This window comes from Pseudophryne corroboree, chromosome 3, assembly GCF_028390025.1.
Source record: "Pseudophryne corroboree isolate aPseCor3 chromosome 3, aPseCor3.hap2, whole genome shotgun sequence".
Lineage (NCBI taxonomy): Eukaryota > Metazoa > Chordata > Amphibia > Anura > Myobatrachidae > Pseudophryne > Pseudophryne corroboree.
Window position 1 is genome coordinate 742,109,753 of NC_086446.1, and position 23,296 is coordinate 742,133,048.

A 23,296-nucleotide genomic window follows, 5' to 3' on the forward strand; every position below is an offset into this window, starting at 1 on the left:
TTGGTCAAACGTCCTTTCTTCAGAGTATGACAGCCATATTATGCTTGTTACACCCTCAATAAAGGATGTTTCTCTGTGCTGAAATGTTTGTGATACCTTCATGTAATCGAAAATAAGATTTTACTTACCGATAAATCTATTTCTCGTAGTCCGTAGTGGATGCTGGGGACTCCGTCAGGACCATGGGGAATAGCGGCTCCGCAGGAGACAGGGCACAAAACTAAAGCTTTAGGATCAGGTGGTGTGTACTGGCTCCTCCCCCTATGACCCTCCTCCAAGCCTCAGTTAGGATACTGTGCCCGGACGAGCGTACACAATAAGGAAGGATATTGAATCCCGGGTAAGACTCATACCAGCCACACCAATCACACCGTATAACTTGTGATCTAAACCCAGTTAACAGTATGACAAACGTAGGAGCCTCTGAACAGACGGCTCACAACAAATAACAACCCGATTTTTTTGTAACAATAACTATGTACAAGTATTGCAGACAATCCGCACTTGGGATGGGCGCCCAGCATCCACTACGGACTACGAGAAATAGATTTATCGGTAAGTAAAATCTTATTTTCTCTGACGTCCTAAGTGGATGCTGGGGACTCCGTCAGGACCATGGGGATTATACCAAAGCTCCCAAACGGGCGGGAGAGTGCGGATGACTCTGCAGCACCGAATGAGAGAACTCCTGGTCCTCTTTAGCCAGGGTATCAAATTTGTAGAATTTTACAAACGTGTTCTCCCCCGACCACGTAGCTGCTCGGCAGAGTTGTAATGCCGAGACCCCTCGGGCAGCCGCCCAGGATGAGCCCACCTTCCTTGTGGAATGGGCCTTGACAGATTTAGGCTGTGGCAGGCCTGCCACAGAATGTGCAAGTTGAATTGTGCTACAATTCCAACGAGCAATCGTCTGCTTAGAAGCAGGAGCACCCAGCTTGTTGGGTGCATACAGTGTAAACAGCGAGTCAGATTTTCTGACTCCAGCCGTCCTTGAAATGTATATTTTCAATGCCCTGACAACGTCCAGCAACTTGGAATCTTCCAAATCGCTAGTAGCCGCAGGCACCACAATAGGCTGGTTCAGGTGAAACGCTGACACCACCTTAGGCAGAAACTGAGGACGCGTCCGCAGTTCTGCCCTGTCCGAATGGAAAATCAGATATGGGCTCTTATACGATAAAGCCGCCAATTCTGACACTCTCCTGGCTGAAGCCAGGGCCAGTAGCATGGTTACTTTCCATGTAAGATATTTCAAATCCACCGATTTGAGTGGCTCAAACCAATGGGATTTGAGAAAATCCAAAACTACATTCAGGTCCCACGGAGCCACTGGGGCACAACCGGGGGCTGTATATGTAGTACTCCTTTTACAAAAGTCTGGACTTCAGGAACTGAAGCCAATTCTTTCTGGAAGAAAATCGACAGGGCCGAAATTTGAACCTTAATGGACCCCAATTTGAGGCCCATAGACAATCCTGTTTGCAGGAAATGTAGGAATCGACCCAGTTGAAATTCCTCCGTGGGGGCCTTCCTGGCCTCACACCACGCAACATATTTTCTCCAAATGCGATGATAATGTTGTGCAGTCACCTCCTTCCTGGCTTTAACCAGTGTAGGAATGACCTCTTCTGGAATGCCTTTTTCCTTTAGAATTCGGCGTTCAACCGCCATGCCGTCAAACGCAGCCGCGGTAAGTCTTGGAATAGACACGGTCCCTGCTGAATCAGGTCCCGTCTTAGAGGTAGAGGCCACGGATTTTCCGTGAGCATCTCCTGAAGTTCCGGGTACCAAGTTCTTCTTGGCCAATCCGGAGCCACGAGTATCGTTCTTACTCCCCTTTGCCGTATAATTCTCAGTACTTTGGGTATGAGAGGCAGAGGAGGAAACACATACACTGACTGGTACACCCACGGTGTTACCAGAGCGTCCACAGCTATTGCCTGAGGGTCTCTTGACCTGGCGCAATACCTGTCCAGTTTTTTGTTGAGGCGAGACGCCATCATATCCACCTTTGGTTTTTCCCAACGGTTCACAATCATGTGGAAGACTTCTGGATGAAGTCCCCACTCTCCCGGGTGTAGATCGTGTCTGCTGAGGAAGTCTGCTTCCCAGTTGTCTACTCCCGGAATGAACACTGCTGACAGTGCTATCACATGATCTTCCGCCCAGCGAAGAATCCTTGCAGCTTCTGCCATTGCTCTCCTGCTTCTTGTGCCGCCCTGTCTGTTTACGTGGGCGACTGCCGTGATGTTGTCCGACTGGATCAACACCGGCTGACCCTGAAGCAGGGGTTTTGCCAGGCTTAGAGCATTGTAAATTGCTCTTAGCTCCAGTATATTTATATGAAGAGACAACTCCAGGCTTGACCATACTCCCTGGAAGTTTCTTCCCTGTGTGACCGCTCCCCAGCCTCTCAGACTGGCATCCGTGGTCACCAGGACCCAGTCCTGTATGCCGAATCTGCGGCCCTCTAACAGATGAGCACTCTGCAACCACCACAGAAGAGACACCCTTGTCCGTGGCGATAAGGTTATCCGCTGATGCATCTGCAGATGCGATCCGGACCATTTGTCCAGCAGATCCCACTGAAAAGTTCGTGCGTGGAATCTGCCGAATGGAATTGCTTCGTAAGAAGCCACCATCTTTCCCAGGACTCTTGTGCATTGATGCACAGACACTTTTCCTGGTTTTAGGAGGTTCCTGACAAGTTCGGATAACTCCTTGGCTTTCTCCTCCGGAAGAAACACCTTTTTCTGAACCGTGTCCAGAATCATTCCCAGGAACAGCAGACGTGTTGTCGGGGTCAACTGAGATTTTGGAAAATTCAGAATCCACCCGTGTTGTTGCAGCACTACTTGGGTTAGTGCTACTCCGTCCTCCAGCTGTTCTCTGGACCTTGCCCTTATCAGGAGATCGTCCAAGTAAGGGATAATTAATACGCCTCTTCTTCGCAGAAGAATCATCATTTCGGCCATTACCTTGGTAAAGACCCGAGGTGCCGTGGACAATCCAAACGGCAGCGTCTGAAACTGATAATGACAGTTTTGCACCACGAACCTGAGGTACCCTTGATGTGAAGGGCAAATTGGGACATGCAGGTAAGCATCCTTTATGTCCAGGGACACCATAAAGTCCCCTTCTTCCAGATTCGCTATCACTGCTCTGAGTGATTCCATCTTGAACTTGAATTTTTGTATGTACAGGTTCAAAGATTTCAGATTTAGAATAGGTCTTACCGAGCCGTCCGGCTTCGGTACCACAAATAGCGTGGAGTAATACCCCTTTCCCTGTTGTAGGAGGGGTACCTTGACTATCACCTGCTGAGAAAACAGCTTGTGAATGGCTTCCAATACCGTCGCCCTGTCTGAGGGAGACGTTGGCAAAGCAGACTTTAGGAACCGGCGAGGGGGAGACTTCTCGAATTCCAACCTGTAACCCTGAGATACTACCTGCAGGATCCAAGGGTCCACCTGTGAGCAAGCCCACTGTGCGCTGAAATTCCTGAGTCGACCCCCCACCGCTCCTGAGTCCGCTTGTACAGCCCCAGCGTCATGCTGAGGGCTTTGCAGAACCCTGGGAGGGCTTCTGTTCCTGGGCAGGGGCTGCTTGCTGCCCTCTCTTACCCCTTCCTCTGCCCCGGGGCAGATATGACTGTCCTTTTGCCCTCTTGTTCTTATAGGACCGAAAGGACTGCGGCTGAAAAGACGGTGTCTTTTTCTGTTGGGAGGGGGTCTGAGGTAAAAAGGTGGATTTTCCGGCAGTTGCCGTGGCCACCAGATCCGATAGACCTACGCCAAATAATTCCTCCCCTTTATACGGCAATACTTCCATATGTCGTTTGGAATTCGCATCACCTGACCACTGTCGCGTCCATAAACTTCTTCTGGCAGATATGGACATCGCACTTACTCTCGATGCCAGAGTGCAAATATCCCTCTGAGCATCTCTCATATAAAGAAAAGCATCCTTTAATTGCTCTATAGTCAATAAAATACTGTCCCTATCCAGGGTATCAATATTTTCAGTCAGGGAATCCGACCAGACCACCCCAGCACTGCACATCCAGGCTGAGGCGATGGCTGGTCGCAGTATAACACCAGAATGTGTGTATATACTCTTTAGGGTAGTTTCCAGCCTCCTATCAGCTGGATCCTTGAGGGCGGCCGTATCAGGAGACGGTAACGCTACTTGTTTTGATAAGCGTGTGAGCGCCTTATCCACCTTAGGGGGTGTTTCCCAGCGCGCCCTAACCTCTGGCGGGAAAGGGTATAATGCCAATAACTTTTTTTGAAATTAGCACTTTTCTATCTGGGTTAACCCACGCTTCATCACATACATCATTCAATTCCTCTGATTCAGGAAAAACTACAGGTAGTTTTTTCACCCCCCACATAATACCCCTTTTTGTGGTACTTATAGTATCAGAGATATGCAAAGCCTCCTTCATTGCCGTGATCATATAACGTGTGGCCCTACTGGAAAATACGTTTGTTTCTTCACCGTCGACACTAGATTCAGTGTCCGTGTCTGGGTCTGTGTCGACCGACTGAGGTAAAGGGCGTTTTACAGCCCCTGACGGTGTCTGAGACGCCTGGGCAGGTACTAACTGGTTTGACGGCCGTCTCATGTCGTCAACTGATTTTTGTAATGTGCTGACATTATCACGTAATTCCATAAACAAAGCCATCCATTCCGGTGTCGACTCCCTGGGGGGTGACATCACCATTACCGGCAATTGCTCTGCCTCCACACCAACATCGTCCTCATACATGTCGACACACACGTACCGACACACAGCAGACACACAGGGAATGCTCTTATCGAAGACAGGACCCCACTAGCCCTTTGGGGAGACAGAGGGAGAGTTTGCCAGCACACACCCAAGCGCTATAATATATATGGGAACAACCTTATATAAGTGTTGTATCCTTATAGCAGCTTAAATATATAAAATATCGCCAAAAAAGTGCCCCCCCTCTCTGTTTTACCCTGTTTCTGTAGTGCAGTGCAGGGGAGAGTCCTGGGAGCCTTCCTCACAGCGGAGCTGAGCAGGAAAATGGCGCTGTGTGCTGAGGAGAATAAGCCCCGCCCCCTATTCCGGCGGGCTTTTCTCCCGTAGTTTGTAATATCTGGCAGGGGTTAAATACATCCATATAGCCTCAAGGGCTATATGTGATGTATTTTTTAGCCATAAAAGGTATTTACATTGCTGCCCAGGGCGCCCCCAGCAGCGCGCTGCACCCTCCGTGACCGTTGGTGAGAAGTGTGTGACAAACAATGGCGCACAGCTGCAGTGCTGTGCGCTACCTTCAAGAAGACTGAAGAGCCTTCTGCCGCCGGTTTCTGGACCTTCAATCTTCAGCATCTGCAAGGGGGGTCGGCGGCGCGGCTCCGGGACGAACCCCAGGGTGAGACCTGTGTTCCGACTCCCTCTGGAGCTAATGGTGTCCAGTAGCCTAAGAAGCCAATCCATCCTGCACGCAGGTGAGTTGAACTTCTCTCCCCTAAGTCCCTCGATGCAGTGAGCCTGTTGCCAGCAGGACTCACTGAAAATAAAAAACCTAAAAACTTTTTCTAAGCAGCTCCTTAAGAGAGCCACCTAGATTGCACCCTGCTCGGACGGGCACAAAAACCTAACTGAGGCTCGGAGGAGGGTCATAGGTGGAGGAGCCAGTACACACCACCTGATCCTAAAGCTTTAGTTTTGTGCCCTGTCTCCTGCGGAGCCGCTATTCCCCATGGTCCTGACGGAGTCCCCAGCATCCACTTAAGACGTCAGAGAAATATATTTTCTAACTAAAATCTTCAAGACCATGATTGATGTTCATTTGATGTTCATGACATTTTTGAAATTTGTTTGTTCTAAGCACGTAAGGCAGACACCAGTGCATTGCAAATGAATTATTTGACTCAGGACAGACCTTGCAGGGTTATTATTGTTATGTTGAAATATATTCACTTACAGTACGGGCAGCTTTAAAGCCTAGCAGGAGCAAAGTTCTCCTGCAGTGCATGCTGCTTATGTGCCATTACCTGTTACTCCGAGGACCCTGACATTTTCCAGACATCCCTAAAGGAAAAGAGACACCTGATTCCACTTAAAACTGAAGCGTCTCTCAACCTCATACCAACACCTCTTTCTTGAAAGCAGAGTGTTGGAGAGAACAAGGATGTAATTAGCTTGAAAAAAAAATATACACAGAACTTCCGTCAAACTCCAAACTGATTTCATGACGGTATTTTGAGGCTAACAAGCCTTATTTCCTAAACACTACGGTAAGAAGCTTAGAAAAGAGGAATTGCAGTTCCCTTAGGAGGTTCCCTCAAACCCCTTTGAAGTTTTTAATTCATGTTCACTTCCAAAGTCTACACCGCTGACAAAAATGAATATATACTCCCCACAACAGCATTTCAGTGTGCTATATTTAAACAACATAATACCCAGAATATTAAACCTAAATATATTTTTTTAATGCTAAATATATTATACTGATATATAATTATTGCAGGCTACATTGTTACAAGAACTGCGTTTGTATAGGGGTCCAGTAATACTAAAGACAGATAATAAAGACTGTGTAAATAGGCAGGTTACATGTTGTTGTGGTAATGTTAATAAATAGTCCGCTAACATACTCCACATTTCCTTCATCATGCATTGGTATCATCTATGCTTACAGTTTATGATTTTATATATATATATATATATATATATATATATAGTAAATATTAGTACTGTATAGTGGACCTGACAATTGCTGGGTCGAGGAGCCCCCTCTCACTTTTACTGTAGCTCATAGAATTCTGAGAGACAGAGTTGGGGGTATATTTACCAATGTTCAATTTTGTATTTCATTTTAAGTTTGATATAAATCAACTGAAATCGATTCAAATCAACATTCCTTTTCACTCATCAAATCACACAATTACTAAGATTCAATTTTGAAATCGATTTCAAAATCAAATTCGAGGTTATTCGATTTTGACTAGCTTTTTGTGTTTAGTTTAGGATATCCATTTGAAAATCGAACATAAAATCCTATATAACATAAGGTTAACGGTATTCCTTACCTCTATGGGGGGGAAATAAAATGTTGTGTGCCCACCGCCACTAGATGGCGCTCAAAGAAGCAATCCAATTCTGTTTGGGCGCATACAACCGCTGGTGCTGACATTACTATTATGTTGTTCCTTCATGTTGACGGGTTGATAACTAGTCGCCTATAAAATGGAATATAAAATCAAATGAAATAGAACAAACACTTCTCTATGTGTATCTATTGGACAAAACAAATCACATGCAAGAAGCTACTGTGGTTCCTCTAATTCTGGTTTGCCTACAGCTCTGATGGTTGGGCGTCTGCACATGCACAGGAGTAATTCCGTACATGCGCAGAACGGGTCCTGCACCGTCGCACACAGTGCCCCCTAAGATGCACCCTGTAACCGTTAGGGAGCAAAGAACCAGACACAGGAGTGATGTGCATTGCGTCCATCTCTCAACGAGACCTATAATTCCTATAGCCACAGTGAACCACATGTTATTACGGATATGCGCAAATCCTCAGGTGTTTCTTAATTTTGTTTAAAATTAATAAAAACTTCTAAAATCATGTCATATGGAGCTGTTACATACAGCCTTTACAGTATTATTAATACCTGGCCTGATTAATTGACGGACGCTATGGCGACTGCACCTGCGATTGCATACACTGAGGATGCGCGAAATTATTTAAAAAACCAACATCGCTGAATAGTACAGAGACGCCCAGCGGAGCAATCGCAAAGGCACAGCAACTGCGTACACACTCCCAGCGCACACGCACATCCTTCCTTCATCGGCAGATCAATTAAATCAACGGCCAGGCAGCATTGCCGCCAGAACAGAGACACCATAGGCATACTACTTGAGTACAGGTTTGCAGGCTCACCCATCGACACGCCCCAAAAAATGACCATGATACTCATGCATTTTTGCTACCACTTCCGCATCAAAGCCCACAAACGGTGCCTGACTGTCAATCACTCTGGGTAACGGGAAGCACTGCGAGCAGCATCGCTATAAGACTTGCGCTTAATTGCAAAAACATCGCCATAGCATCCATCATCTCTACTTTTATAGGCATCGTAAGGATGGTTTGGGAAATAAAGGGCCTAATTCCGAGTTAATCGCAGCAGCAAATTTGTTAGCAGTTAGGCAAAACCTTGGGGGTAATTCCAAGTTGATCGCAGCAGGAATTTTGTTAGCAGTTGGGCAAAACCATGTGCACTGCAGGGGAGGCAGATTTAACATGTGCAGAGAGAGTTAGATTTGGGTGTGCTGTGTTCAATCTGCAATCTAATTTGCAGTGTAAAAATAAAGCAGCCAGTATTAACACTGCTAACAAAATTCCTGCTGCGATCAACTTGGAATTACCCCCCATGTGCAGTGCAGGGGCGGCGGATATAACATGTGTAGAGAGAGTTAGATTTGGGTGAGTTGTGTTCAAACTGAAATCTAAATTGCAGTGTAAAGATAAAGCAGCCAGTATTTACCCTGCGCAGAAACAATATAACCCACCCACATCTAACTCTCTCTGCAAATGTTATATCCGTCCCCCTCCTTCCCCCCCCCCCCGCGCAGTGCACATGGTTTTGCCCAATTGCTAAAAAATTTGAAGCTGCGATCAACTCTGAATTACCCCCAAAATGTTGTCTAGGAGCTAAAATTGCCTGCTATTAGTCTATTATTTTGGGTATTTGTAGTTCAATTTTGCGTTCAATTTTCAATTTGAATGTTAGTTAGTCAGTGGATCCTATATTCGTCGTTTTGCTAATATTCCATTTTGAGTGGGATTTGGTTTTATATTCGATGTTACAATTTTGCCTTTAGTAAAACTCCAAATGCAGAATCGAATGAAAAATCACCAAAAGCCCAAAATCGAACATCAGTAAATAAATATACCCCTGGGAGTTGAATTTTTCTACTAATAAGTTAGAGCTTAGTTTCCGTTTCCACTTGCATTTTCTGTGTTAATCAGCATAATATCAGTCTGACCATGTTACCTTCACAAATCAATCAAATGACTTCAGTGTAGCTAGGAGTAATATATAGGGGGTAATTCCAAGTTGATCGCAGCAGGATTTTTGATAGCAATTGAGCAAAACCATGGCCCTCATTCCGAGTTGTTCGCTCGCAAGGCGATTTTAGCAGAGTTACACACGCTAAGCCGCCGCCTACTGGGAGTGAATCTTAGCTTCTTAAAATTGCGAACGATGTATTCGCAATATTGCGATTACAAACTACTTAGCAGTTTCAGAGTAGCTTCAGACTTACTCGGCATCTGCGATCAGTTCACTGCTTGTCGTTCTTGGTTTGACGTCATAAACACACCCAGCGTTCGCCCAGACACTCCTCCGTTTCTCCAGCCACTCCCGCGTTTTTTCCGGAAACGGTAGCGTTTTTATCCACACGCCCATAAAACGCTGTGTTTCCGCCCAGTAACACCCATTTCCTGTCAATCACACTACGATCGCCGGAGCGAAGAAAAAGCCGTGAGTAAAAAAACTATCTTCATAGCAAAATTACTTGGCGCAGTCGCAGTGCGAACATTGCGCATGCGTACTAAGCAGAAAAACGCTGCGATGCGAAGAAAATTACCGAGCGAACGACTCGGAATGAGGGCCAATGTGCACTGCAGGGGAGGCAGATATAACATGTGCAGAAAGAGTTAGATTTGGGTGGGTTATTTTATTTCTGTGCAGGGTAAATACTGGCTGCTTTATTTTTACACTGCAAATTAGATTGCAGATTGAACACACCACACCCAAATCTAACTCTCTCTGCACATGTTATATCTGCCTCCCCTGCAGTGCACATGGTTTTGCCCAATTGCTAACAAAAATGCTGCTGCGATCAACTTGGAATTACCCCCATAGTGTGATGGTGTGTACACACGGTGAGATTTTGTCTTTCGATTTTGACTATATAGTCAAAATTGCAAGAGAAGTTAGTGCAAATCACAAGGTGTTATGACACTTGCGATCCCGATTCGATCCCGATGCGCGGTCCCGGCAGGTCGGTATCGCAAGAAAAGATAGACTGTGCAGGCAAGTCAATCCTTTCTAGATCAGTGTACTATCTAGTTCATCTCACATGTCAATTAAATCTCACATAAGCCAAAATCTCACATAAGCCAAAATTGTAAGCACACATAGGGGGTCATTCCGAGTTGATTGCTCGCTAGCAGTTTTTAGCAGTCGTGCAAACTGTCAAAGTCAGAAAAATATCTCTATGCACACTACCATATTTGCACCTCACACAGGTCCGTGCTGCGCATGCGTACGCTCTCCCGTACGTGCGCATACTCACAGTCGCGGGCACCCGCAGGCGCACGGTATGCGTATTTACGGTAGAGTTTATGTGATCGTAGCGTGCGACTCAATCGTTACATATTTTCACTATATAATGTATTTTGTAGATCATGGTCCCTTTGATAGATTCTGAAAGTTTGGTTAATATAGAATGTTCGTGAATAGAGAAATCCCTCTTTGTTTGATACGAAGGGTCAGACAGGAGTAATACAGTGGTGTTTAGTACCCATCGGAAGAGTATTTAATTAGTAATATTCCGGTGTTGGTTTGAAGCGGATTAATCGCTCGTGCGAATAGTTATGGACATAAGAAGTTTATGAACATTTACTGTATTTGCACTTACTTATCCATGCGGCGGGAAACCCAGTTTCCCTCCCACCTGAGCTGTTGGAAATAGTCACGGCCCACCTGTATGAATCAACCTATGACCTTTTGTTATAATGCGAGGAGGAATTCCTGTGTCCAATGAACAATGAGATTGTAGGGACCATTGAATTGCATTGTGTGTGGGGCATAAATAGACAGGCCGATCACATCCAGCTCTCACTCTTCAACGGTTATCATTGCTGAAAATCGGGAGCTGGATGTCCAGAGGCGCATGCGATCGTTTCCCCTTGTGCGTAAGTTTTTCTCCGCAACTATATTGATCTTCTTGTTATTGTGGGCCAATCTCTCTCTCTCTCTCTCTCTTCTCCTCTTTCTCTCTTATTTTCCCTTAAATAGTAATTGTATTATATTTCCTGTGTAGTTATCTGGTTAGGTAGTCTATGTTATATTGTAGTGTATGATTTGTATTTGTATTAATTCTTTTGCAAGTATATCATTCATAATATATATATATTAGGCGTTGGACCCTAAGCCCAGGTATCTGTGTATTTCTTATAGTGTTAAGTATTCTCAGAGCGTCGGTGACGCTCAAACAGCTTTTGAGTTAATAAGGTTACACTGTGTTGCATCTACACCCTATCTCTACACTAAGGTTTTACAGCATATTACATTGTTTATGGTTTAGATTTAAAGGTTTAACATTGTGAGCGTCAGCGCCGCTGGTGATCTCCTCGTGGTCCCGAGCGTCCGCTACGCTATAGCGAATCATTACGTTAGTCAGCAGCCAATAGCGTGCCTGCCAGTGATCTCTTGGCCGTGAGCGAACGTGACGCTTGAGCGTCTCGACTACGGCTGAGCGATTGTTACGCAACGAGCGTACCCTTACGGTACTTCATACGTAAATAGCGTACAGTGTTCTTAGACCTCATAAAGGGTTTTATATACGATAAATATTCTGCTTTATCAATTGGCGGCTCGCCCGTCCTTCACATATCTGCACTAGGTAGATACAGCAGACATTATCCATCAGCAAAGGGCGGGAGGTTATTTCCTCGTAGTGCTGTCGGGATAAGCGTCTGCTTCTCTTAGTAAAGGGTGCTGAAGGAATCCGGGAACCGGAGGTAAGAACAAAACGATAGTGTCTTTTTAAAACTGTTTATTTCTGTCTTGCGTACACACGCACGCATATCTGCATTTCTTTTTTTTCATTTGTGTATTTTCGTATATCACTCTCCTGTTTGCCAGTTTTATAGTTGATAAACGTGCTAAGAGAGATTTGCTGCTATTTTATAGGTTAAGAGTAAAAAGGTAATATAGTTAAAGTATAGACAAACACAGCTGTGCCTGAGAGACAAGGCGAAGTCAGTGTGGTGCGCGGTAGATGATAAAGGATCATCTACATTGATAAACGTATAAATTGTGTTACGGTGGATCTTTGCTTTGCGTACACGTGTCTCTAACAAAGGACTGAGACTTGCGTACGCAACCCAAGGGCCGACGCACGCAGCGTATATTACGCAACGGAGCGTACGGGTACGCCCACGTAACTCAAATCACAAGTGTTAAAAATTTTTCAACGCGATAAATAGCGCAACGCGGTAAATAACGCAAGGCGATAAATCGCGCAAATCTATTTTAACATTCGAAATTTAAATTAACAGATCCTTCTCCTAATTGGTAACACATCTGGTCTAAAGAAAATTTCTGCGCAGAAATAGAAATAGAAACAAAAGTGTATATGTGGTGAGTGAGTGTTTGTTTTTACAATTTTTGAGGTTGAACCACAAGAAAAGTCGAGTTCTCGTGAGGTACATGCGTGTAAGTGACGTACATGGTGGCTAGGGAGGCATCCCTGGTTAAAACATACAATTTGAGCATTAGAGTATAGCAGACCAGGAGGTAATACTGTAACAGACAAGGAGGTCATAGCAGACCAGCAGGTTCAGGTACAGCAGACAAGGAAGTCCGCTATACAGTCCACAGGCACAACACCTAAAAGGGTTGGTGCAACACCCATATAGGCCATACAAGCTCTGGCTGAAGGAATTCGCAGCCGTAATTTTCGATTCCACTGGTCGCTCCGTACATAAGATTAGTTGCTTATGTGCTGAACGATTGTACCGCACGTAATTGTGTGCATTAGTAAACCTGACCGGTACTATTTGTGTACGAAGGTCATAAACGCTATTTGTACATTCTAACGTGATTTGTGTAATTTTTTTTATTTTAAGGGAGGTTCGCTGCTCACTCAGGAACTATCCAACAACCAATAGTTACTGGAAAGAGTAAGTGTTCTTCGGATAACCCTCGCAGGTTCCAGTAAATAGAGGTTCAGGTCGCAGGGGCCCTGGGTCGAGTACGCCAGCACTATATCAGTGTGATCAGGTCGTATTGGTCGGCGTGGGCGAGTGAGTGGGGTACTCGGTAAACCGCCACCGTCAGCCTATTTTGAACATTTTGGTTTGCGTAAGGGTTGGCTGAATAAAGCAACACCTTCGAACTATGGGGGCCACTTGTTCAGGTAGGGGGCGATCAACCTCGGTTCGGGTTGATTCAGTGAACCGACCAGTCGGGTCGGCAAGGTACGTAATGTGTGAGAAATACGGAAGTCACACAGAAGCTTTATGTGATGAATGGGAGAGAATGACAGTACATGACGGGGAGAAATTCCCAAGAGTAGGTAGCTTCAGCACAGAAGTGTTAACGAATTTAAGGAGAAGGATATGTCTCATTAAATCAGCAAAGAGACGAATCAAGCATTATGATTATTTACAGTTGTGGCAACAGGAGGGTGACATACAGAGAGGATTGGCTCAGGCGGCGGGATCTGGCTCGATCAGGAAACTGATAGCCACGGCCCCACCGCCACCATACATATCAGGAGAGAAATTGGTTGCGGAGAATGACGCACTAAGGTGTAACACACAAACACTTAGCAACTGTGTAAATGTTAAAGATAATGTTAACCAATTAACCAATGCAAGTATTAACCCGTGCAAGTTGTACCCTGTTTTGAACTTTCCTCAGGAGTGTGATCAAGAGGACGAATCGGCAACAATTTCAGCGCTCTCTCTAGCAGCCACCATAGCAGAGACCACAGTAGGCACAGCTCCACCCCCGAGATTAGTAACGAAAGCCCCTAGCGGAGGGATAGGTGAGGTCGTATCAACGGGTAAGTACGGCACCATACACTATGCTGAAACTATTTCACCACAGCCTGTAGAATCTACACAGAATGAGGTTGTTAGAGTTAATCCTGTTAAGGTAATAGTAGTTCCAAATGGGAAAACAGACACTTCAGGAGTCACTCCTGTTAGGAACATTGCCATGTATAGCCCATTTTCCCGAATGGAATTAAGGACCATAGTGTCTGAATTCCCTGACCCTAGAAAAGACTTAGTTGCCAGCCAAAAAAACATCAGAGACCTAGGTAACACTGTAGAGCCCAACAATAAAGACTGGCAGATATTGCTGAGAGCATGTTTACCCTCCAATGTTGACGCAACTCAATTTTTAGCTGACTGTGGATTAGATCAGGATGTACCTCTTACAGAAGTGTACAACAAAGACAATGTAAAAAGAATAAGTTTACAGTTAAAGGAGTATTTCCCAGCCGTAGTTAAATGGAACAAAATATTCTCCATTAAACAGAAGGAGTCAGAAACAGCTGCAGAGCATTTTCACAGAGCATTATCAGAAATGGCAAAATACACAGGCATAGAGGACATTAAAACAAACATAAACCATCGAGAAGTAGCAGTATCGGTACTGATGGATGGTTTAAAAGAGTCATTGAAGACTAGGGTACAGACCACACAACCATGTTGGCGAGGTCTGTCTGTGGCTACTTTGAGAGAGGCTGCTATTGATCACGATAGGAACATCACCAGACACAGGGAACAACAAGGTGATAAGTTAATGGCAGTAAGTATACAGGCCCTGACCACAAGGCAGCCTTTGTTTATATCACCAAACCCTGTGGGTAAGTCAAATGTGGTTACTTGTTATTCTTGTCATAAACAGGGACACATGGCACGAGATTGTAGAGTGAAGAATTCACGAAACTCATACCAACCCCCTAGACAACGACACGATACACGACATTGGGATCAAGGTCCGCAGAAACGGAGTTATGAGCCACATGCAGGGGAAACAAAAAGATATCCCCCGAACAGAGACTGGCAAGCCTCTGGTAGCTCCCAATTAACTCCATCACAAGTAGTTGCTGCCAGCGGGATTCAGGGAGGTCACCATACCCAATAGGGGTGTGGCCATACCTGTAATCTGCAGCCAGTAAAATTGATTGCAAGCCTTGGAAGTGAACCAGAAATTGCAATCAATGTAGCTGGTAAATCATTAAACTTTCTTGTAGACACAGGGGCGGCCAAATCAGTGATAAATTCGACAGTGGGCATGAGAACCACTGGTAAGACAATTCCAGCCATAGGGGTAACGGGAGTAGTCCAGCACTACCCTGTTAGCAAACCAGCCGAGATTACAGTAGGGCCTTTACATACCAAGCATTCCTTTTTGCTGGCTGCATCGGCACCGACTAATCTCCTGGGAAGAGACTTACTGTGTAAAATGGGGTGCGTCATTTATTGTACTCCTGAAGGTGTATTCTTGGACATACCTGAGAATCACGCTCAGGAAGTACGAGACATGTTAGACTCCCCATCAAAATTAATGTCACATACCATTATGACAAATAGGACTCCCTCCCAAGTAGAAGAAATGACATCTCAGATACCAGAGTCACTTTGGACTAAAGATGGACAGGACACTGGATTAATGGCAAACGTAGCTCCGGTAGTTGTACAAGTAAAAGATGGTAGGATAGCTCCAAAAATCCCACAGTACCCTCTGAAGCCAGAGGTGGAGTTAGGAGTGTATCCCGTAGTAGAGCGCTTGCTACAACAGGGCATTCTGGTAAGAACGTCCAGCACTGCCAATAGTCCCATCTTCCCTGTTAAAAAGAGTGGGGGGAGGGGTTACCGGCTAGTGCAGGATCTAAGGGGGATTAACAAAATAGTTGAGAGTCAGTTCCCCGTAGTGCCAAATCCAGCTGTCATCCTAATGCAAATCCCTCCCACTGCGAAATTTTTCACTGTTATTGACCTCTGCTCCGCTTTCTTTTCGGTACCTCTGCACCCTGACAGTCAATATTTGTTTGCATTTACATACAGAGGAGTCCAATACACATGGACTCGATTACCACAAGGATTCATAGATAGTCCAAGTATATTTTCCCAGGCTTTGCATGATTGTTTACAGTCTTTCCAATCAGTGAGTGGATCAGTATTAATACAGTACGTGGACGATCTACTGCTGTGTTCTGATTCATTGGAAGCATCCCTGAAGGATACGAAACAGCTCCTGTTTCATCTTTCAGACACAGGACACAAGGTTTCCAAAGACAAGTTGCAATTATGCCAAACTAAGGTAAAATATTTGGGACACTGTCTAACACAAGGACTGAGACACCTGACCGCTGATAGAATTCAAGCAATTAGAGACATGACTCTGCCACAAACCCAGCAACAGATCAGAACATTTTTAAGAATGTGTGGGTATTGCCGTAACTGGATCCCAGGGTTTTCCATTCTAGCGTTACCCTTGCAGGAGATGGTCTCCTCAAACAAACCTGATCGGATTTCGCATACAGACGAGTCTGAGACAGCATTTGAGAGACTTAAACAGTGCCTAATGCAGGCGCCAGCATTAGGTATGCCAGACTATGGGAAACCCTTTGAGCTGTACGGAACAGAAAGTGCTGGTTGCGCGGCAGGCGTACTAACCCAAAAGCACGGTGATGCCAGCAGGCCAGTAGCATATTACAGCGCTCAGCTAGACACGGTAGCGCGATCCCTCCCCACATGCTTGCGAAGCGTTGCTGCGATAGCATTGCTAGTAACGAAAAGCGAAGATGTCGTGCTAGGTCACAACCTCACAATTCATACACCACATGCAGTGTCAGCCTTGCTGAATTCTGCCCAAACCAGGCACGTCTCATCAGCGCGGTTTACAAGATGGGAATTGGCACTAATGGCCCCCGTAAACATCACCATAAGGAGATGCAGTGCATTAAATCCTGCAACATATCTCCCAGGTGTGCCTGGACAGGCACAAAGGGTGGAGGATGAGAGTGGTGGGGAAGGAGGATTTAATACAAAGGAAGACACACATGATTGTATGGAATATTTGACCCAAAATTTTACCGCAAGGCCTGACATCAGTGACAACCCACTGGAAGATGTAGAACTTACGTTCTACACGGACGGTAGTTGTCATAGACAGTCAGACTCGGGAGACTTGTGTACTGGATACGCAGTCGTAGATGACCAAGGCACCATAGAAGCGGAACTTCTAGGCCCACCTCACTCAGCCCAGGTTGCTGAACTGGTCGCCCTAACCAGAGCATGTGAATTGGCTAAGGGCAAATCAGCCAATATCTACACCGACTCTAGATACGCATTCGGGGTAGTCCATGATTTCGGAGCCCTATGGCGCCTCAGAAATTTCATGACGGCAGCTGGTACACCGGTAGCGCATGCAGCTCACATAAAAAGGCTTCTAACAGCAATACAGGAACCCGACAGAGTGGCTGTTATCAAATGTAAAGCACACACATATAGCCAAGACCCAGTATCGCTTGGTAACAGCCGAGCAGACGAAGCTGCTAAGTTAGCAGCTGCTACCCCCAGACAGACAGACACCACACAACTGATGGTATTTAATACCATCAACACACAGAAGTTGTGTGAGATGCAAAATTTGTGTTCCACACAGGAAAAGGCAGTCTGGAAGGCAAAAGGATATGGTCAGGAGTCCTCAGGACTCTGGACGGATGGACACGGTAAACCAGTGGCCCCCAGAGCATACCTTCCATGTTTAGCTGAGGCAGCTCACGGGCTGACTCATCTGGTCAAGGAACAGATGTGCAAGTTGGTAAGAGCATATTGGTGTGCCCCAGGATTTTCATCTCATGCGAGTAAAAGAGCAATGTCATGCCTTACCTGTCTGAGAAAGAACATCGGAAAGGCAATACCTACAGAACCATCTCATATCCCACCTGCCGGCGGCCCTTTCCAGGTAATACAGATTGACTTCATTCAATTACCCCCTTGTCGAAATTTGAAATATGTACTTGTTTGTATAGATGTTTTCTCAAATTGGGTCGAAGCATTTCCGGCGGCCACAAATACCGCTATGTTTACTGCTAAGAAAATTGTGCAGGAATTTGTATGTAGATATGGTATCCCTAGAATTATCGAAAGTGATAGGGGTACCCATTTTACAGGTGATGTCTTTCAAGGAATGTGTAAATTGATGGGAATTGATAGCAAGCTGCACACTCCATACCGTCCACAGGCGAGTGCGAAAGTGGAAAGAGTGAACAGCACTATTAAAAATAAACTGAGTAAAGTGATGGCAGAGACAGGATTGACATGGCCAGAAGCTTTACCCATTGTACTGTACAGCATCAGAACCACTCCCAGGTCCCCTCTTAATCTGTCTCCCTTTGAAATCTTGTTTGGTCGACAACCGCATGTTATGATTAACCCTCAGGATGATTTGAAGTGTAACAATGAAGTGACTGTAAAATACTTGATTAACATGAGTAAACAGTTAAGGAATCAAAATGATAATCTGAAGTTAGTGATTCCTGATTTACCAGATAGTAATTGTCATGACATTGAACCTGGGGATTATGTAATGATACGGAATTTTCTACGCTCAGGTTGCCTTATTGACAGATGGGAAGGACCATACCAGGTCTTATTGACTAGCACTACAGCATTGAAGGTTGCTGAGAGAGAGACTTGGGTTCATTCGTCCCACTGTAAAAATGTTGCTGATCCAGAGAGGCCCCGTGATAAGGAACAGACGGTAGAGGTTGTATCACTGGAGTGTCTGTTCCAAGAGGATTGAGGCGGCGCCTGAGCATTGAAAATCACAAGACCAAAAGCAGTTGTCGATCCCCTGTTCCCTTTTATTGTTTTTCTCCAACTTCCCATCCCCTCTCCCTCAAATTATTTTTTTCCCCCTTCTCATTCTTCTTCGTTTCCTCCTATAAGATGGACTTGCCCCAAGAGACTGTGATCCGGATTTTCCTGTTAACCATGATGTTGACCAGAGCAGTCTGTTCCGGCGAGAGTACCATGGAGGTCGAGAGGGGTTCTGGAATGGGTTCTGATGACAGAGATGGAGGCGTAGTTTTCCAAGAACAACATAATCAACAAGCAAAGGCGAGTATCAGAAAACGATCCGATAGCATTGACCATAGAAGGAATTGTGAAGGATTGTTAGCTGAAGAAAACTGTATCTGTCGGCTCTGTAACAATGTCATTGAGGATGGGTGCATAAAGAAATGCCAATCCAGTTTTAATATCCATATGGACCGGCATCCATTGAGTGACTATCACTCCTTAGTGGGTAGTGTGTTAAATAAAACAGATTGTTGGGTATGCTCTCAAGTACCTCAAGGTCATAGCAAATCAGGGCTAGTACCATTTCCTTTAACGTTAGGGGAGGTACTTGAGTTAAGTGGTGGGAGACCGGTGGACAGGAGGTTTAATATCTCCAGCCCTCCTAGTTTGAAGCTCCACCAATACCATGTGGATAGGTCCCTATTATGTTTTAACATCTCCAATCCCCGAAAGCCGGGAAATTGGGAAGTGTCATGGAGTAATCAAACCATGACCTTTTCGCATAGAGCAGATAGAATGCCTACAGATACAGAGCTTATACGCCACATAGCCAGTAGAGGAAAATCTTTCCGATATAGGTATACCTTAGGAAATAGGATTACGAGAGTTGGAGAGGTATCACCAGGATACTGTGCACATATCGTACAACCTGATACGTGTACTAAGCAGATGGAAGAATTAGGGTTAGGAGATTTCACATGGAAGGTGTGTAATATGGTTATGTCCTACTCCGTCCCATATGTTCTCCCCGATGATGCATATTTCATATGAGGGAGAAAGGCGTATAAGTGGCTTGCCCCAAACTCTGAAGGATTGTGTTATATTGGAAAAGTACTGCCTGAAGTAATGACTGTATCACATGACAAAATGAAAGATATACACCGTGTTGCCCAAACTCCTTACACTCACACCCATTACGAGCACGTAGTTAAACGGCACCTGATAGAAAGAACAGAGCATCCGGCCTCTGACATGATCCATGAATCCACCGGGATTCAGTTTCTAATCGCGTTAGACATCACTCGCACCGCCAGAGGAGTGTTGAATTATAAATACATATCTGCGCTTGCAAATTTGTTAGATAATATCACTGAAATGTATGATGACACGTTTAGGTATACTGGAAGAGAACTTCAGGCTTATAAAACAGAACTGGTACAGCATAGAATGGTTCTTAATTACCTCACAGCAGTGACAGGCGGATATTGTGTCACACTGGCAACACAATACGGCGTGAAATGTTGCACATATATTACGAATAGCACCGAGGACCCGGTCGAGGTCATAGACCAAAAGATGGACGATATTCTCCAACTGAAGTGGGAATTTCGCAGGAGACACAATCTCACTCTTGCTGCTGTAGGTAATGAGCTGACTGGTTGGGTGTCATGGTTGAACCCGCGAAATTGGTTCTCTGGTTTAGGAGACTGGGCTCAAGGAGTCATAATGGATGTTGGGAAGTTTCTCCTATGTATCTTAGGTGTTATCATAACGATTGGCTTGATATTTAGATGCGGTCAGGCTTTAATGAAGTGCAATCGTCGTACTAGGGTAATGAGTTTAAGGAGTGAGGAAACTGTAATTCCAATGGACTTGATTTATGACCCAACGGTAGAAACAATGATGTGATGAAAATGCGATTTCTACGGTCCGTTTCTTTCACCTGTTTTTCCGTTTTCTCCAAGGTAAAAAGACCCACTTGGACGAGGAGTTTGATGAGCCGATATACAGACAACAGATGGATTAAAGAAGAAGTTTTGACAACCTGATACACAGATTTTTGATGAACTATGCCATGGATCCCCAGTTTCCCTAGAAATTTTAAAATTACGCTAGCCCAACACTTTTGTAAATCTATGGACATTGACAGCTTTTGCTCGCACCTTATGGGCAAAAGCACAAAGAAGACTGCATTCAACAGACACCAAACAAGACCTCAATCGACGAATGTACATTTACCTGACATAGAATACCACCGCATTTACCGTAATTATGTCTTTTCTTCATTTCTACAACCCTCAGGTAATGACACACATAGTCGATAGGGAATACAGGCACAGATATCAGCAATCACATATCTCCCCCATTCATGTATCATCAACTAAAATGTGCTCCCCCATTTTGTTACAACCAAAGCCGAAAAGAGCTCGGTAAAGTTTGACAGCCCATCCACAGACCCGTACCACGGGATAAGAAGGAATTCAAATGTATACTTCACAATACCTCGAAGCTTGATTTAAAACACGTACGGCACGATGATACATGACCCCCAAGCACGGATTCATACACACATGCTTCTGCTATCTCACTAGGTCTTACCCTTTTCCTACCTTCTCCTCTCCTCCCCTACCCAACCATGTAAATGTATTAACCCCTGACATATATTTTTCTCTTTTTGAAATGTTTTAGAAGGTGGCAGTTATTGTTGACTGCCAAAGGGTGGACTGTCAAAGTCAGAAAAATATCTCTATGCACACTACCATATTTGCACCTCACACAGGTCCGTGCTGCGCATGCGTACGCTCTCCCGTACGTGCGCATACTCACAGTCGCGGGCACCCGCAGGCGCACGGTATGCGTATTTACGGTAGAGTTTATGTGATCGTAGCGTGCGACTCAATCGTTACATATTTTCACTATATAATGTATTTTGTAGATCATGGTCCCTTTGATAGATTCTGAAAGTTTGGTTAATATAGAATGTTCGTGAATAGAGAAATCCCTCTTTGTTTGATACGAAGGGTCAGACAGGAGTAATACAGTGGTGTTTAGTACCCATCGGAAGAGTATTTAATTAGTAATATTCCGGTGTTGGTTTGAAGCGGATTATTCGCTCGTGCGAATAGTTATGGACATAAGAAGTTTATGAACATTTACTGTATTTGCACTTACTTATCCATGCGGCGGGAAACCCAGTTTCCCTCCCACCTGAGCTGTTGGAAATAGTCACGGCCCACCTGTATGAATCAACCTATGACCTTTTGTTATAATGCGAGGAGGAATTCCTGTGTCCAATGAACAATGAGATTGTAGGGACCATTGAATTGCATTGTGTGTGGGGCATAAATAGACAGGCCGATCACATCCAGCTCTCACTCTTCAACGGTTATCATTGCTGAAAATCGTGAGCTGGATGTCCAGAGGCGCATGCGATCGTTTCCCCTTGTGCGTAAGTTTTTCTCCGCAACTATATTGATCTTCTTGTTATTGTGGGCCAATCTCTCTCTCTCTTCTCCTCTTTCTCTCTTATTTTCCCTTAAATAGTAATTGTATTATATTTCCTGTGTAGTTATCTGGTTAGGTAGTCTATGTTATATTGTAGTGTATGATTTGTATTTGTATTAATTCTTTTGCAAGTATATCATTCATAATATATATATATTAGGCGTTGGACCCTAAGCCCAGGTATCTGTGTATTTCTTATAGTGTTAAGTATTCTCAGAGCGTCGGTGACGCTCAAACAGCTTTTGAGTTAATAAGGTTACACTGTGTTGCATCTACACCCTATCTCTACACTAAGGTTTTACAGCATATTACATTGTTTATGGTTTAGATTTAAAGGTTTAACATTGTGAGCGTCAGCGCCGCTGGTGATCTCCTCGTGGTCCCGAGCGTCCGCTACGCTATAGCGAATCATTACGTTAGTCAGCAGCCAATAGCGTGCCTGCCAGTGATCTCTTGGCCGTGAGCGAACGTGACGCTTGAGCGTCTCGACTACGACTGAGCGATTGTTACGCAACGAGCGTACCCTTACGGTACTTCATACGTAAATAGCGTACAGTGTTCTTAGACCTCATAAAGGGTTTTATATACGATAAATATTCTGCTTTATCAAAAAGCGAAACCGCCGCCCTCTGGGAGTGTATTTTAGCTTAGCAGAAGTGCGAACGAAAGGATCACAGAGCAGCTACAAAATAATATTGTGCAGTTTTAGAGTAGCTTCAGACCTACTCAGCGCTTGCGATCACTTCAAACTGTTCAGTTCCGGATTTGACGTCACAAACACGCCCTGCATTCGGCCAGCCATGCCTACGTTTTTCCTGGCACGCCTTTGTTTTTTTGAGCACTCCCTGAAAACGGTCAGTTGACACCCAGAAACGCCACCTTCATGTCAATCACTCTGCGGCGGCCATTGCGACTGAAAAGCATCGCTAGACCTTGTGTAAAAATACATTGGCCGTTGTGAAAGTACGTCGCGCGTGCGCACTGCGCCGCATACGCATGCGCAGAAGTGCCAAATTTTTACTTAATCGCAGCGCAGCAAACATTTTCAGCTAGCGATCAACTCGGAATGACCCCCATAGTCCATATCTCAAGAAAAGTTAGTCAAAATCGGTGGTGCTGGGCTTCCGGGAAGTTCAGGGGAAATCGCAAAGTGAAAATCGGGCATAGCAAGGATCTCACCG